Source organism: Salmo salar, chromosome ssa02 (assembly GCF_905237065.1).
Source record: "Salmo salar chromosome ssa02, Ssal_v3.1, whole genome shotgun sequence".
Taxonomy (NCBI): domain Eukaryota; kingdom Metazoa; phylum Chordata; class Actinopteri; order Salmoniformes; family Salmonidae; genus Salmo; species Salmo salar.
This window is the reverse complement of record NC_059443.1, coordinates 54199103-54217946: the sequence shown is the minus strand read 5'-3', so window position 1 is coordinate 54217946 and position 18844 is coordinate 54199103. Positions and strand designations below refer to the sequence as shown.

Below are 18844 nucleotides of genomic sequence, written 5' to 3'. Positions count from 1 at the left end.
ACTATATTATTGACTGTATGTTTGTTTTACACCATGTGTAACTCTGTGTTGTTGTATGTGTCAAACGGCTTGCTTTATCTTGGCCAGGTCGCAAATGTAAATGAGAACTTGTTCTCAACTTGCCTACATGGTTAAATAAAGGTGAAATAAAATAAAAAATAAATATGACCCTTGGTCTGGATGTCGATAGAGAGCAAACGGTGAGGTCATCATCCAGCCCACACATGACAACGCACAACACAGGCTTGTCTTATGACTGCTAGTGTCATTGACCATAAACAAGAGACGTTGTTTTGGAAATAATGGCAAGCAAGTGATTAAACAATGGATGGGGAATCCATACTGGGTATTCAACTGTGTAGAATGGATCAAACACAGGCTACCTTTAGCCTATAGGTAGGATAGTCATACTGGAATGACAACCATACCCTTGGCATGATAGCATAAACAGTTATGTTTGTGCTATCCTTTAACGAATATAGTCTGTCCTTATCTCAAGCTTCCTAGGCTTTATCCTTTAACTGTATACCTTTACATGGTTCAATGATCATTTAACCATTATTATAGCAATAGACCCTGGGCAATGGTCTCCGAGTGATGTAACAAGGCGAATGGTGATGTTTCCACTAGGCTAAGACGCTACGACTGCGTGCGTCACATGACCACAGTATCCCACTTACAGTCACAAGAGAAGTCACGGAGAGAGTGCTCATCCAATTAATAAGCCTAGACTGGGTTTCGTCTATGGTACAAACTAAAAGGGATGGAGATCGCTTTGGAAGCCAGGTTAACAAGGTACTGTTTAGACACTTGTGCTTGTTATCAGCCCTAGTTGTCAGGTGACATCTCTGGAAGTGACCAACGGAACAGCTCTAGAAGTTACATGTAAACACAGATCTAAGATCAGCTTACCCTCCTCTATTCATAGCCTTAATCATTTAGAAGGGAGAAAGCAAAACTGACCTCATGTCAGCATATACTGTAGGCCTCTGGGCAAATGGTCCTACTTCAATGAAACCAGTGAGTCGATGAGCAGGGGCAGCTCAATCACACGTCGCACAATGATGATGTAGTAGGCCTAAGGCCTCACTTATGGGAAGAAGGGTATTAGGCCTAAAGATATAGGCCTATCTCAGTGCCTAGGACAAAAACACGGTTTAACTTATTCTGTATGAGAGATAGTCTAGAACTGCAACCAACACAACCCCCTCAATATTCAGCCATTTAAAGACAGTGACACGGTTGAAACATGACCTTTACAACATGACAGTGAAAGCCATTACCACTTCAAACCCGTTTGACGGTTATTACATTACGACTGTAGTTAACTTCAAAGGGGTTGTCTGACAGCAGCCTAGGCTACATAATGGATCTGTTCTCGTGTAACGCTTGATTAGGCCAGCGCTTGAATTGCACGATTAACATTTTTCAACGGGAAATGGTTAACAAAACAGTGGTGGAAAGCCTTGCCATTAGCATCAATGCAAATGTGGATTTACATTTAAAAAACTGTGTTTCAGAAAGAGATAAGAGGGGGTGCATGATAGAGCATTGAGAGCAATGCAAGTGCCATATTTAGATAAGTCCAGACATTGAGCAATGGTTTTGGAGAGAGCAAGTCTTCCGAAGGTGAAATGGACACCTACTATGGCCCTCCAGCATGCACACACAAGCACAGTTTAACAGTTTTTTTTTCTTCCATTTTTTCCATTTAACCTTTAATTAAGTAGGCAAGTCAGTTAAGAACAAATTCTTATTCACAATGACGGCCTAGGAACAGTATCCCACTTACAGTCACAAGAGAAGTCACGGAGAGAGTGCTCATCCAATTAATAAGCCTAGACTGCATTGCTCAGGGGCAGAACAGATTTTTACCTTGTCAGCTTAGGGATTCGATCTAGCAAACTTTCGGTTACTGGTCCAAAGCTCTAACCACTAGGCTACCTGCCACCTCAACCGTTGCATGCATACCGTGCACTAGGGCTGCACAATTAAATTGCAATATTGACATGTCGCAAGAGGCTGATTTTCTTTTACAACATTAATGTAACAAGGGTCCCCTGGGATACTGACCAACACTTTGGTTCCTACCCTGTCACAACAACTTTTACTCTACCTGTTTTTTCCATTAGTTGCCATGCCAAACACCAACCATAGAAATTAAATTAGGTTTCTGATTCTGATTCCAACAGTTCACCAAAGTGTTTCGAACTAAATCGCAACTAAAATCACAAATCTCAATATTTGGTTAACAAAAACATGGCAATTTGATTATTTTCACATATTGTGCAGCCCTACATTATGCGCACGAGTTAACAATACACATACAAGCAGACACAGGCAAACATGCACATACCTGTAGGCTAAACACAAGGTGTGGTCAAAGTGCTGCTCTTAGGTCAGTATAATTTCTACTCTGCTGTTCTCCCGCTCACAGCTACAGACAGAGAGCCGCTGATCTGAGATCAGCTTCCTTCCCTCAATAAATAATGCATGATTTCAGCAGACTGACAGATTGTTATGGATTGGTCTTGGCTGCTAAACGCTGCTCTCTGTGCCTCTGCAGGAGAAGTTGGTTTAATGAAGGAAAAGAATGGAGGAATGTCAAATCAAATCACATTTTATTTGTCACATACACGTGTTTAGCAGATGTGATTGCGAAATGCTTGTGCTTCTAGTTCCGACAGTGCAGCAATATCTGACAAGTAATATCTAACAATTTCACAACATATAGCCAATACACAAATCTAAGAAAAGGAATAGAATTAAGAATATATACATATATGTACGAGCAATATCAGAGCAGCATAGACTAAGACATAGTAGAATAGAATATAGTATATACACATATGAGATGAGTAACGCAGGATATGTAAACATTATTAAAGTGACTAGTGTTCCATTTATTAAAAGTGGCCAATGATTTCAAGTCTGTAGGTAGGCAGCCGCCTCTCTGTGCTAGTGATGGCTATTTAACAGTCTGATGGCCTTGGAATAGAAGCTGTTTTGCAGTCTCTCGGTCCCGGCTTTGATGCATCTGTACTGACCTCGCCTTCTGGATGATAGCGGGGTGAACAGACAGTGGCTTGGGTGGTTGCTGTCCTTGATTATCTTCTTGGCCTTCCTGTGACATTGGGTGTTGTAGGTTTCCTGGAGGGCAGGTAGTTTGGAGAGCCCTGCGGTTGTGGATGGTGCAGATGCCGTACCAGGCGGTGATACAGCCCGACAGGATGCTCTCAATTGTACACCTGTAAAAGTTTGTGAGAGTTTTAGGTGACAAGACAAATTTCCTCCTGAGGCACTGTTGCGCCTTCTTCACCACACTGTCTGTGTGGGTGGACCATTTCAGTTTGTTGGTGATGTGTACGCAGAGGACCTTAAAAACGTCCACCTTCTCCACTGTGGTCCCGGCGATGTGGATCGGGGGGTGCTCCCTCTGCTGTTTTCTGAAGTCCACAATCATCTCCTTTGTTTTGTTGACGTTGAGTGAGAGGATATTTTCCTGACACCACACTCCCAGAGCCCTCACCTCCTCTCTGTAGGCTGTCTCATCATTGTTGGTAATCAAGCCTACTACTGTTTAGTCATCTGCAAACTTGACGATTGAGTTGGAGGCATGCTTGGCCACAGTCATGGGAGAACAGGGAGTATAGGAAGGGGCAATGCATCCAACCTTGTGGGGCCCCAGTGTTGAGGATCAGCGAAGTGGAGGTGTTGTTTCTAGAGTTCGACCTAATTAGGGCCCATTTCAAGTTTTCATAACAATCGGTAATCAGCATTTTTGGATTATGGCCGATTACATTGCATTCCACGAGGAAACTGCATGGCATGCTGACCACCTGTTACGCGAGTGCAGGAAGGAGCCAGGGTAAGTTGCTAGCTAGCATTAAACTTAACTTATAAAAAAAAACGATACATCTTCATATAATCACTAGTTAACTACACATGGTTAATGATATTACTAGGTTAACAAGCTTGTCCTGCGTTGCATATAATCAATGCGGTGCCTGTTCATTTATCGTCGAATCACAGTCTACTTCGCCAAACGGATGATGTTTTAACAAAAGCGCATTCTCGAAAAAAGCACAATCATTGCACGAATGTACCGAACCATAAACATCAATACATAGAAGTATATATTTTAAACCTGCATATTTAGTTAAAATAAATTAATGTTTGCAGGCAATATTAACTAGGGAAATTGTGTCACTTCTCTTGCGTTCATTGCACACAGAGTCATGCAACAGTTAGGGCCGCCTGGCTCGTTGCGAACTAATTTGCCAGACTTTTACATTATTATGACATAATATTGAAGGTTGTGCAATGTAACAACAATATTTAGACAGGGTTGCCACCCATTCGATAAAATACAGAACGGTTCCGTATTTCACTGAAAGAATAAACGTTTTGTTTTCGTATAGTTTACGGATTTGACCATATTAATGACCAAAGGCTCGTATTTGTGCGTTTATTATATTTAAGTCTGTTTTGATATTTGATAGAGCAGTCTGACTGAGCGGTGGTAGGCAGCAGCAGGCTCGTAAACATTCATTCAAACGTTACTGTGTTTGCCAGAAGCTCTAAGCAATGCTTGAAACAGAGCACTGTTTATGACTTCAAGCCTATCAACTCCTGAGATTAGTATTGCCAGCCTAAAGTGCCTATTAGAACATCCAATAGTCAAAGGTATATGAAATACAAATGGTATAGAGAAATAGTTGACGCATCATAATTCCTATAATAACTACAACCTAAAAAAACTTCTTAACTGGGAATATTGAAGAACTGGGAATATTGAACCAACAGCTTTCATATGTTCTGAGAAAGGAACTTAAACGTTAGCTTTTTTACATGGCACATATTGCACTTTTACTGTGCTTTTGCATTATTTAAACCAAATTGAGCATGTTTCATTATTTATTTCAGACTAAACAGATTTTACTTATGTATTATATTAAGTTGAAATAAGTGTTCATTGTTCATTCAGTATTGTTGTAATTGTCATTACATACATACATACATACATACATACATACATACATACATACATACATACATACATACATACATACATACATACATAAAAATTACCCCCCAAAAAATATATATATATAAAAAAGAAAATAGGCCGATTAATCGGTATCGGCCTTTTTGGTCCTCCAATAATCAGTATCGGCGGTAAAATCAGAATCGGTCGACCTCTAGTTGTTTCCTACCTTCACCACCTGGGGGCGGCACGTCAGGAAGTCCAGGACCCAATTGCACAAGGCAGGGTTCAGACCCAGGGCCACGAGCTTAATGATGAGCTTGGAGGGTACTATGGTGTTGAATGCTGAGCTATAGTCAATGAACAGCATTCTTACATAGGTGTTCCTCTTGTCCAGATGGGATAGGGCAGTGTGCAGTGTGATGGCGATTGCATCATCTGTGTTTCTATTGGGGCGGTAAGCAAATTGGAGGGGGTCTAGGGTGACAGGTAAGGTGGAGGTGATATGATCATTGACTAGTCTCTCAAAGCACTTCATGATGACAGAATTGAGTGCTACGGGGCGATAGTCATTTAGTTCAGTTACCTTTGCATTCTTGGGAACAGCAACAATGGTGGACATCTTGAAGCATGTGGGGACAGTAGACTGGGATAGGGAGAGATTGAATATGTCCGTAAACACACCAGCCAGCTGGTCTGCGGGTGCTCGGAGTACGCGGCAAGAGAATCCGTCCGGACTTGTGAGGGTTAACATGTTTAAAATATCTTACGTCGGCCACGGAGAAGGAGAGCACAGTCCTTCGTAGCTGGTCACGTCAGTGGCACTGTGTCATCCACAAAGCTGGCAAAGAAAGTGTTCGCTTGTCTGGGAGCAAGGCGTCAGTGTCTGCGACGGAGCTGGTTTTCCTTTTGTAGTACGTGATTGTCTGTAGACCCTGCCACATACGTCTCGTGTCTGAGCCGCTGAATTGTGACTCCACTTTCTCTCTATACTGACGTTTCGCCTGTTTGATTGCCACCATATTCCCAGTCACCTTGCCATGGTTAAATGCGGCGGTTCGCACTTTCAGTTTGATTCGCTTTGTGATTTTAATGATAAGACATGAACAGAATGCATCAGTGATTCGTATTCCCTGCAACTTCCTGAAGAGGATATGGCCCATCTGGTGTGTGCGGTGCACGTACATCTACCACTGTCTAGCCGTTAATGAAGCTAATGAATGACCGCCTTCGGGCTCCTGAGTGGCGCAGCAGTCTAAGACACTGCATCTCAGTGCTAGAGGCGTCACTACAGACACCCTGGTTAGAATCCAGGCTGTATCGCAAATGGCCGTGATTGGGAGTCCCATAAGGCGGTTGCACAATTGGCCCAGCGTTTTTCGGGTTTGGCCTGTGTCGGTAGTTATTGTAATTAAGAATTTGTTCTTAATTGACTTGCCTAGTTAAATAAAATAAATATGATGGAAAGGCTTTCCCAAAAAAACTTCTCAATTAAAAGTTAACTACAAAGTAACCTATCTGGCAGAACCATTAATTTTTGCATCAATCCAATAGCCATTTGTTTTACAAACTCCCTCACATGTGCGCTACAGAAAGACAGCTTAACAAACAGCAGTGCTGAGTGCATGCACACTTGAATTAAAAGGGTAACCACACTCAAAAATATACACTTCTATAATTTTTCCAAGACAAGTGATTCGCTGATGTGGTTTAAGCAATTTTGTGGAGATAGAAAAACAACATCATTGGATGTTCTATTAAGAAAGTGTGATTTCAAGACCGGAAACCAGAGAAACCTGGGGAAAGAAATCTGTATTATTTTTGCTGTGGCATTGTTTTGGTTATCGAGTATCGTTAGGTCTCGACTATCGTTTTGGTATCGAGTATTGTGATACTAAACCTGGTATTGAAGTCATAAGTCTGGTATCGTGACAACACTAGTGGGAATGACAGGATGAGACTCATCATATTTGTCATATAGGCCTAAAGAGAAATCTGGAAAGGTGAGGTCAATGAGTGGAAATGGCTTAGGTGTTCATAGTCACACTCTCACCAGATAACACACACACTAGGAAGGACAGACTCTAATATAGAGTTATCATACTGCTACAGTGAGTGAGGAGGGTTGAGTAATGATATCATCAAGGTGATTGACTTCATGGGAAAGCATGACCATAGTGGGGTGATGCTGAGTCACATAAGTTGAGTTCTCAGACTCGAAGGGCACTTCCTTGAAATTCTATCCAAAACTCCTGAGGAGGATGGTATTCATTGTTTTAACAAGTTGGGGCTCATATAGGTCTTATTAAACGTAATGCAAACAAGTGACAAAACTATACAACCTACTATAATTCTCTGAGGCTATAAGCTCAGCTAATTGCTAACAGGGGCGCACACATTACTAAGAATGGACCACATGCATGGACACGCGCACAAATAAGGAAAACATAAATAGGCCTAGGTAAAAGCAATTCCTTTCAAGATAACGGTAAAAGGTGAGCACAAAAAACAACAACATTTTCTTACATTGCCCCTGTTAAGAAAAACAACAATAGGGAGTGAGAACAAGAGGATTTAGTCCGACAGAACAGGTTTGGCAATGAGCTGCCTGGTGCACTGACCTCTCCTGCTGCAGCTAATTTCCTCCTTGGTAAGCTTTCCAGGACCAGTGACCTCTGACCTCTATCCCGTCTCGCTCTCTGACCTCGACACAAAACGACCCCTTCTCTTCAACCCATCAGAATCATACAAAGTAATGTGATGCCAATAGTATCAATATTATTCATCCTTTCGCCAGCATAGGTGATAACCTGTACAATAGCAACTTTTGTATGCTTTCTTACCATAATGCACCAACAGGAAAGGCTGTGTCGAAGGAGCAAGAACAACAGATAATCCTATATTCCTTAATGGAGGATTGTGCAACCAGCAGTTTAAGTAGCAAGCTACTTAAAAAAATATTTTAAAAATTCTGATATCCAGTCATCATGCCGACTAACAATTTCCTACAACTCCCACTAGCAACAAACCTTTCCTGGAATGAATTAACTTGTTGTTATGGTGACGCATTGTTTTTTTTCTACCACGACAATAACTGGAATCAACAGAGGAAAAAAATATTTTCTATGCTTTAACTCGGCCATTAGGAAAACCATCACGCTCACCGACATCTCATTTGCTAGCCCTAATCCAATTAGCATGTTAGCATCTGCTTAGCTTTCACATCGATTTAGCGGCTAGCTCGCCCAGCAGCAAGATAAATGGGCCCTGCTGAGTTTGAGTTCTTCACTGTTCATGCTAGCTGGACTGCTAATTTCAGTCAAAGACAAAAGGGCTAGACAATAAGACTGTCAATGTGTGGGAGCTGGTGCTAGAAATTACACCAAAAAAAGGATGTAATTTCAGGTCAGTAAGGATATCAAATATCAGACATTCTTTCAACAGCCCTGCTCTCACATTTAACACTTGAAACTGAACCACATCAAACCAATCTGAGCTGGTATCTAGTGAAAAAGGTTCCCTCGGGTTGATGACATAGGAGAGACTGCCCAGGGAATACCACCAGCATGTCATATTTTGATGTTCTTTCCTGTGGTTCAACCACTAGGGACAGCATTATAGGCTCACACTGCATGTTAATAGTAGTATTATCCTGGGTTAAAAAACAACCCAGGGCTGTTGATAATGCTCTATGGCTGAAGATAGTGTCCTTTATTCTAACTCGTTCTGAGCGTTAACAGCATGTTGCCTAGGGTCTGACAGCCATAAACCTCTGAAATAATGTTGTTTCCATGGTAGCTTGTTTAACCCTCAGGAGAGGGGGATGTTTTGCAAGTCATCTTAGGTCTGCCATGTGACAGAAATAACAGGCTGCTAGGAGGGATGGCACAATAGCCTCACATCATTAGCCCCCTCTGAGGCCTTCTCAAATGTCAAAACGCTGTTTTTCCAAATGGCAAACCAGAATAAACATGATCATTCTGGCAGCCAGCGTTCAGGGGACAGTGGTGAGAGAATAAGTCTGCGTGAAGGAGAGGGGGAAGAGTGAGTCAAGAAGTCAGAACGTGCAGCGCCGTCATTGTTTTGCGGAGGCTTGACAGGTGCTTGGCGATTGTCCTCAAGATCATGTGGAGAAATGTATTAAGATGAGCCAGAAAATTGAAATCTATAAGCAACTCAGAGGAAGACACGATTGGCCAAAGCAAAGGGTTGAGTCAAACCTACCTTCCATTACCAATCCCAATGGGACTGATGGATAATGTAGCTCACCAACCAAGCTTGCTTGAGACACACATAAAACGACAAGGCCTAGAGATCTTAACTTTCATTCTCTGTCAGAGAGATGACACACCCAACCTTCCAGGGCCTGTTGGAGAGATTGTGTAATCCCAGCCCATGTATCCTCGGCAGGGATTAGCAATAATCCCCCCACACTACTTTCCCTCTGTTTACTTATTCAACCTCTCCACCGCTTTGCTAATACTGCAACTACCTGCTGAGTCGCTTACTGAAACCCCCAAAGCAATGTCAACCCACACAACCCAACACAAAGCCAAAGCCTCTGGTTATTGGTAAACGGTGAAAGCATCTTCCTCTTCCCATGTGTCGCGAACAGTTCCTGTTGCTGCCGCCTTTGAAAGGGCAATTTACCAGGGTATTTAAGATAACACTACCTAAAAGGTGTTGAAAACGAGGAAATGGGAAGTAAAAACATGTTTTTAGCTCTCTCTCCCTGTGAATCACTCACAGTGATGCTTTTGTGCTTTTACATGATGTAATACACTGCAAATTCGCAATAAACTGCGAGACGGGCCCCTATAACCGGGGGGGAGAGAGACAGAATGTAGAATAAAAACATGTGGCGTAATAATCTTTCCAATTCTATTGAATTGGTGGGTGAGAGTCTGCCGGGTATGAAAATGCCTTTGTGCTAATGCCATTGACACAGAGCACAGGCAGGGGATAAAAAAGAGGGGATTACGGGACAGAGGGGCGGCGGCTGAATAGGTGTAAGCAGCGCAGTATGCTGGAGCTTAGCGAACACTGAGTGAGCTGATAGCAACGTGCGTGTGTGTGTCTTATTGTAGTATAAGGTGAGAACCTGGGAGAGAGAGGGAGGATGGGATTGGAGGTAGGGAAATGGAGAGAGAGGAGAGAAAGAAGAGGGGGAATAGACAGGTGAGGTAAAGGGAAAGAGAGAGAGAGAGAGAGAGAGAGAGAGAGAGAGAGAGAGAGAGAGAGAGAGAGAGGCCAGTGAGTGTGCTTACACCTGACCACTGTCTGGAGTCTGGACAATCTTAGTCCATCAAGCCTCCCTCACCCAACAGACCTGGAGCTGCTGTGGTCAAACCTGGCGTGGAGAGAGAGAGAAATGCTGGCCAGTGAAATGAGATCACGGCTATCAATTGTCTGTCTTTTGCTCTAGTAAGTGAAGTATAGAAACCTTCTACGCTCTGGGTTGGAAGTTGGCACAGATCTAGGATCAGCTTACGCTCCCCTTCACCCTACTCCTGTTAGTTACTATTAGACAACTTCTTTAGTGCTAACGACATCCATTGCCTTACATGAAGTGTTTGTGAGAGTACAACCTGTGTGCCAGTGTTACTATACACGGCTCCGCTTGAAAAGTGAAGAATACGCTCAGAGATGTCCCAACTCCACTTCTATGGATTGCACGCCGCTAAAAGTGAAAAGCCTCATTGACTAATGCTTGAGCACAGCCAGCTACTAAACTAGGACACTGCTTAAAAAAAAACAACTGAGGACAGCGTCGGCCAGTAAATACAGGGGACAGAACACAAGCCGCACTACCACCCACATGCTAAGGACATTGTTGTTTGACACTTTTAGAAAACTCGAGAGCACTTGACAATTCCACACACACACACACACACACACACACACACACACCCCCCCGGTGGCTGCCTGCTGTAGGCCTGGCTGTGTGTGTCTCCCCACAGAGAACACTAGATGAGAGGATCAGAGAGCTGGAGGCCTGACTGTTCGCATATGTTGTGTTTACCAGTAAGTGTGTACTAGTGTGCATGAATAAACATGTTTGTGTGAGAGTGAAAGGGAGAACGAGAGTGTGTGCGTGAGAGAGAGATAATGTGTTGACACACAAGCCAGTTTAAAACCAGTGTGTGTGTGTTTTCTGATGCGCAGGCCAGTGCTAACAGGCTGGGTAAAAATACCCCAGTCAATGAGACAGGGTCTCCACAGGGCAGCCTGTCAATACAGTTAGAACTCAGTCATACTGAAAATAACACTTCAAGAGTGTATGTGCACAGGCTTAAAACAGTATTTTTGGAATGGGGATGTAGTGGTGGTATAGCGGTCTTGCAGGAAGTTTCTTCAACCCTCACTAACTGCCAATTCAAAGAGACACTTGTGAACAAGGAGCTGACTGTGTTCCTGAGGCATCTTCCAGGGAAAAGCTGTGTCACTGCTGCCAAGGGCAATGCTCTGGGCCAGGGCTTGATTGGAGAGTGTGCTCAGTCACCCAGAATAGTTAGAAGTCTATGTAAAAAAATAAAAATATGTAAACGGACCTGATGTTTAGAGAAGTTCTGTCTTGTTCTCGTTAAACAGGAAAGGTCCGGCTGAGAGCCTGATACTTCTCCCCCAGGCCCGATACTGCACACTATGTAGGACCTACCCACTGGTCTATACAAAAGCCCAAAGGCATTAACAAACATGCTGCAGGCCTAACGGTAGCCTATCCCATGTCTGAGCTGCTACTTACATAACAGTAGCCTATTTGTTTCCAAATGGCTACAGTATTACACAGATAAAAAGGTTCAATAGATTTCCGATACATTCCAAACAACATTTCTGGTATTGTTGTGGTTCAGTTGTTCTTTTCAGTGAGAAAGGGGCTGGCTGGCATGGGTCCAGTATGTGACGCCATGCCCAGTGCCCACTAAGACTTAGGGCACTTAGCCTAGTGCAGGATGCTAGCTATGAGAGAGTATGAGAGGCAAAGAGAGAGTGCTCATGACATTCCCATCAGCGAGCGAGAGACCGAGAGAGAGAGAGGTTGAGAAAGAGAGGCAGAGCGAGAAGGGCAGAGAGAGAGCTGGAGGATGTCCGTTCTCTTCTCGCTCGCCAGCGGCCTCCGGTACGGTTCACTGGTCCTTCGTGACGACCCTGACCATATGCTAACATAAAACAAGCCGTCACTCGAGGTTAACAACCCCAAAAACATGCTCTTGACTTGTCTCTCTACATGCATCTTCCAAAACATCCGTATCGCTGGCATTCCAAGTCTACAGTGTATCTAGTAATGTTGGATATGTAGGAACACAACAGAGCCGAAGTCTGTGTCTTAAGGTAAAGATATAGGTTGCAGGTGAATTCGTCAGACCATTTCTAGGGCCCTATAAAATCTGCGTTGTGGAAAACACGGGACAGATTCACAGAATCCAGACATTAAAAATGGAATTCAAGAATATTTTTTTTTAAAATTGAATTTAGTAGGCAAGCGTTACATGGCGATAGCAGACACCAACCCGCATAGCAGATGTTTTGGCGGCGTCTGAGGTGGAACTGCATAGAAGCGGTCAAATCGTTGAGTACCCCACATCGGTGATCACCCAATCGTGTTAGAAGTTCAGAACGAGAAAATGTAGCCTATATAGAAATAATTACGATCAAATTGAATTTTTTTTAAACTAAATAATTAGGATTTCTATCAGCCTAATGGAGGTGTAGATTACATCTCACATTCCAGTGTTCTAACGTGTAAATAAGGCTGCATGGGATTTCACATAATGCGATTCAGTGCAGCCAATGGCAAATGTCCTCTAATGACAGGAGCCGCTTGTGGATTAGACCGCTGCAATGCAGTTCCCCCTCGACACCGCCAAAACAACCTCCATGCGGGTGTCGCCTAAAGCGGATCGGACGGAGCCCTAAATGTATTGAACTTATTCGAAAAGTCATTGAATTTGCCTAAGTTAATCACAAAACACAAACAAAATGCATCAGTGATTTGTATTTTCCTGCAACGTTCTGAAATGGTACAGGAACGCCCGTCAGTGTGTGTGTCTAGTCTACACTTTGTGTAGCCGTTAGCGATAATGCTAATGATAGAAAAAAAGGGAAAAAAAGGTTATTTGTACTGTTTTGTCTTTCACTTGTTTTCTTTGGTGCAAATGTTTCTTTTCACTTAAAAAACTAAAACCGTCTGCTGGTAGATGGAAAGGCTTTCCCAAAAACCTTCTCAATGAAATGTTAGGCTACTTTGTAGTTATGTCTACCTTTCAGAGATTTTTCCCAGACCTCAAAAGTGGTCTCCTGATGTGGTTTAAGTATTGTTTTGGACTAAAAACATAAAATGAGAGTGAAAAACTTAAACCTGGAAAAACAAAAATGAAATTAGGACAAAAATATAAAAAACATATTATATAGGGCACTACATTTCTATAGCAAGCCAAGGGTATTGGTTTCAAGATGTAAGTAATAAAGCCTACCAGACGTCCTAAATGCCTTTTATTCTCGCTTCGAGGCAAGCAACACTGAAGCATGCATGAGAGCACCAGCTGTTCCGGACAACGGTGTGATCACGCTCTCCGCAGCCAATGCGAGCAAGACCTTTAAAAACAGTTCAACATTCACAAGGCCGCGGGCCAGACGGATTACCAGGACGTGTACTCAAAACATGCGCGGACCAACTGGAAAGTGTCTTCACTGACATTTTCAATCTCTCCGTGACCGAGTCTAATACCTACATAGTCCCTGTACCCAAGAAAGTGAAGGTAACCTGCCTAAATGAGTACCGTCCCGTAGCACTCGCGTCAGTAGCCATGAAGTGCTTGAAAGGCTGGTCATGCCTCACATCAACATCCCAGAAACCTTCGACCCACAGATGATGCAATCACACTTCACACTGCCCTTTCCCCCATAGACAAAAGAAACACCTATGTGAAAATGCTGTTCATTGACTACAGCTCAGCGTTCAACACCATTGTGCCCTCAAAGCTCATCACTAAGCTAAGGACTCTGGGACTAAACGCCTCCCTCTACAATCTGGACTTGCACCAACAAGAGCATCCTGACCGGTTGCATCACCACCTGGTATAGCAACTGCTCAGCATCTGACCGTAAGGCGCTACAGAGGGTAGTGCATACAACCCAGTACATCACTGGGGCCAGACTTCCTGCCAACCAGGACCTATATACTAAGTGGTGTCAGAGGAAGGCCCAAAAAATTGTCAAAGACTCCAGTCACCCAAGTCATTGACTGTTCTCTCGGCTACCGCACGGCAAGCGGTACCGGAGCACCAAGTCTAGGTCCAAAAGGTTCCTTAACAGCTTCTACCCCCAAGACGTAAGACTGAACAATTAATCAAATCGCCACCCGGATTACTTACATTGACACTCCCTTTGGTTCTTACACTGCTGCTACTCACTGTTTATTATCTATGCATAGTCACTTCACCCCTACCTACATGTACAAATTACCTCGAATAACCTGTACCCCCACACATTGACTCGGTACCCCCTGTATAAGCCTTGTTATTTTGTGTTACTTTTTATTAAATTTTTTACTTTATTTAGTAAATATTTTCTTAACTTTATTTATTGAACTGCATTGTTGGCTAATGGCTCGTAAGTATTCATTTCACAGTAAGGTCTACACCTGTTGTATTTGACGCATGTTACAAACAAAATTTGCATTGATTCAGCTTTTCAAAAGAACAATACAATTTCACAGAAACAGGCACTTGCCCACACACAGTGTGTATTTTCTCCCTCTGAAAGCAGCCCAGTGTTGATGGCAGATTTAATTGTTCAGGCCAAAGGGCAAATTAAACTTCACGCCTCAGACAATAACTGCTAGAGTTACCAGTCAGCACAATGTGTTAATGGAAGAGGGGGGGGGTTTAGTAAATATTTTCTTAATCCCCTTTTCTTAAAACTGCATTGTTAGTTAAGGGCTTGTAAGCATTTCACAGTAAGGTCTACACCTGCTGTATTCGGCTCCTGTGACAAATAAAAATGTATTTGATTAAATGGAAGAGAATAATGACAAATCAGGGTTCCCATTCTAAGTCACTTTCAGAATTCCATGGCCCCAGTGGAGGGGAAAGGATTTAACATGCACACTTTAGGCTGAATCAATGTGAGCTATATCGGTTCATTGACCCCTCATGACATCCATGATAAATAATGCACTCCTCACTTAACCGCCACTCAACTTCCTAAACAGGCCCTCATTATCTTTGAATGAGCTACACGGCCTTGACAGCGACATATCTGCTACGCTGCCTGCCACACAGTGATCTTGTTCCACTGCTCTGGTTACATGACCGACGCAGCTAGGCAATCTTGGCTGTTGCCACCGTCATCCATTACAGCTACAGGTAAGCTGCAATGTTAGTTTTTTTCTCCCGATGGCTAAGCCAACACCAAGAGCCTTTTGGGTCTGCTACTGACTACCAAGTTGAACTAAGTGTTCACGCTGTCACTCACAGCTGAGCTCGTTTGAACTTAAGCTATAATTACAGACATAACAATTGCAGTTCTCGTTTGAGGGAGCATGGTCTACATAGGCTAATTATTGTGATATGGGAGCTTAGTTACGACTTAAAACTTGGAGCAGTTTTAATTGCTGTACCAGGGTGGGAACTATGCACTGGAAAGTGGTACTGTAAAACAGTTTACGGGTACAACGTTTTTCTGACACTGTTGACGAAGGCAATAAATTAAAGGTGGACATGTTTCAAATCCAACAACTTAAGAACCAAGTGGAACAATATGAACTTCATCAGACAGCTGTATAAAAACTGACTGGATTTACTCGTTTTGGCACAGTAAAACAATGTATTTTACAACTCTTGGACGAAGCACTCCCTGAGTGTTATAAAACACATTTTGATGCGTCTGTTATTCAGATGCTAACTGAAACTGATTCCAAAACAACTTCATTCTGATGAGGTGGAAAACTCAGATCTGTGTCTAATTGGCTGTGGATACAGATACCAGATGTTACACCAGGTGTTACATAAGAAAGCCTACTCAAGTTCATCATATTCAACTAGTCTACTTCAAGCAAACCTAGGAGTTTTCTAGCTGTGTTAAGAATCCTGGCTTTGTTTAGGAGAGTTCAATGCATAGCTCAGGCAGCAGCCTGCCTGTCTAAGCTTTGTGGGCATCCATCTCAAATCAAAACAAAAGTTTATTGGTCATGTAAACAGTTTAGCAGATGTTATAGCGGGGGCAGCAAAATGCTTGTTACTAGCTCGAGCAGTGCAGTAAAATGTCCAAGTACACAAAAAAAAAACATTTGCATTACTGTAACAGTAATTGAAACGCAATCTAGACGTACATATACACACACAGGATGAATTTAGACAAGATATGCATGAGGAATGCTTTTCTAATAGTCTTGAAGGAGTTCCCATATATGCTGAGCACTTGTTGGCTGCTTTTCCTTCACTCTGCAGTCCAACTCATTCCAAACCATCTCAATTGGGTTGAGGTCAGGTGATTGTGGAGGCCAGGTCATCTGATGCTGCACTCACCTCTCCTTCTTAGTCAAATAGCCCTTACACAGCCTGGAGGTGTGCTTTGAATCATTGTCCTGTTGAAAAATAGTATAGTGCCGCTAAGCCCAAACCAGATGGGATGGCATATCACTGCAGAATGCTGTGGTAGCCATGCTGGTTAAGTGTGCCTTGAATTATAAATAAATCACTGACAGTGTCACCAGCAAAGCACCCCCACACCATCACACCTCCTCTTCCATGCTTCACAGTGGGAACCACACATACGGAGATCATCCGTTCACCTACAATCCATCTCACAAAGACACGGCGGTTGGAACCAAAAATCTCAAATTTGGACTCAGACGAAAGGAAAGATTTCCACCGGTCTAATATCCATTCCTTGTGTTTCTTGGCCCAAGCTAGCCTTTTCTTCTCATTGGTGTCCTTTAGTAGTGGTTCCTTTGCAGCAATTCGACCATGAAGGCCTGAGTCACACAGTCTCCTCTGAACAGTTGACGTTGAGATCTGTCTATTACTTGAATTCTGAAGCATTTATTTGGGCTGCAATCTGAGGTGCAGTTAACTCTAATGAACTTATCCTCTGCAGCAGAGGTAACTCTGGGACTTCCTATCCTCTGGCGGTCCTCATGAGAGCCAGTTTCATCATAGCACTTGATGATTTTTGCGACTGCAGATTGACTGACCTTCAGGTCTTAAAGTAATGGACTGCCATTTCTCTTTGCTTATTTGAGCTGTTCTTGCCATAATATGGACTTGGTCTTTCACCAAATAGGGCCATCTTCTGTATATCACCCTTACCTTGTTACAACACAACTGATTGGCTCAAACGCAATAAGGAAAGAAATTCCACAAATTTAATTTGAACAAGGCACACCTGTTAATTGAAATGCATTCCAGGTGACTACCTCATGAAGCCGATTGAGAGAATGCCAAGAGTGTGCAAAGCTGTCATCAGTGTTGGTTACTACATCATTCCATATGTTATTTCATAGTTTGTGTCTTCACTATTATTCAACAATGTAGAAAATAGTGCATATTAAGTAAAACCCTGGAATGAGTAGGTGTGTCCAAACTTTTGATTGGTACTGTATATGTATGTGAATGGTGTATATAGACAGTATCAGGGCTCTAAAGTGCGACCATTTTACTCACATCTGCACCTAAATATGTGGAATTTTTATTTCACGTGATAATTGTTGAAATGATTACTACACTGTACCCCAGCCCCTGAGTACCATGGAGAATACACCGAGCGCAGATTCATGACCGTTATGCTTGTACACCATAACTACAAAGAAAACGGCTTGTTAGCGCAAATATTTTTAATTGTGCTCCTAAATTTCTTTGTGTACCCCTACATTTTTCAAATTAGGGGCACACGTGATCCTTGAAAAAAAAAAAATATATATATATATATATTTTTTAAAGTCAGCGTAGAGCCTTCGAGTATAAACATTATGTAAATAGAAAATATATGTACAACAGTAGTTATATAGGATGAGCCTTGACTAGAATACACTAAATACATATAAGGTGGGTAAAACAGTATGTAAACATTATTAAAGTGACCAGTGTTCAAGGACTATGTACATAGGGCAGCTGTCTCTACGGTGCAGGGTAAAGTACCGGCTAGTGACAGTCTAAGGTTCAGGGAAGGGTACTGGGCGGAGGCCGGCTAGTGTTGACGGTTTAATTCTGATGGCCTGGAGAGAAGCTGTTTATCAGTCTCTCGGTCCCAGCTTTAATGTACCTGTACTGTCTCACCCTTCTAGATGGTAGCGGAGTGAACAGGCCATGGCTCGGGAGGCTGAGGTCCTTGATGATCTTCTTGGCCTTTCTGTCCAGCCGTCTACTGCTGCAGTGTTCACCAACACTGGCTCTAATGCTTCCAACTTTGTCTCCCCCTTGGCGAACGGACACACTCAGTCATCCAGACACACAAGGACATGCACGCACAGTGGTACACAGTCGCATACAACTGAAAGTGTGCAAACACAGACACACACCTAAGAAAGTGAAAGCCTAACTGGGTTCTGCAGATGTTTTTTTCTCCTTGGCAGACAACGCATGCCGGATATCTGCCTGGCTGCCTTATCTGTCTCAAGTAATTGGGTTTTCCTGCCACTTCGACATAGTTCCACAACGGCTAGCTTCCAAGGCAACCGTACGCTACAGCACACAACAGTGCTGAAGAAGAACTGATACCTAGCTAGACAGACTGTAGAAAATGGAGGAACAATCAATAGTTTGTGATACTGCACTGCTAATAATGCTGTATGTAGCAGAATCCAAAGGGGTTAGACATGGCTAAACTGACTGTTAATGATGAATTCCAGTACTTTGA

General features: G+C 42.8%; 1 protein-coding gene across 4 annotated transcripts in view; it reads right to left on the bottom strand.

Annotated features, from left to right (window-relative positions):
- LOC106588447 (testis-expressed protein 2) overlaps positions 1–18844 on the bottom strand; it is a 68441-nt gene that overhangs the window by 35574 nt on the left and 14023 nt on the right. For 2 of the 4 annotated variants that reach the window (XM_014177491.2, XM_014177481.2), the window contains exon 3: positions 10255–10337. The exons of the other annotated variants lie outside the window; for them this stretch is intronic. The gene's annotated coding sequence lies outside the window, so the exon portion shown is untranslated. The remainder of the gene's footprint in view (positions 1–10254; positions 10338–18844) is intronic. 4 annotated transcript variants of the gene reach the window in all.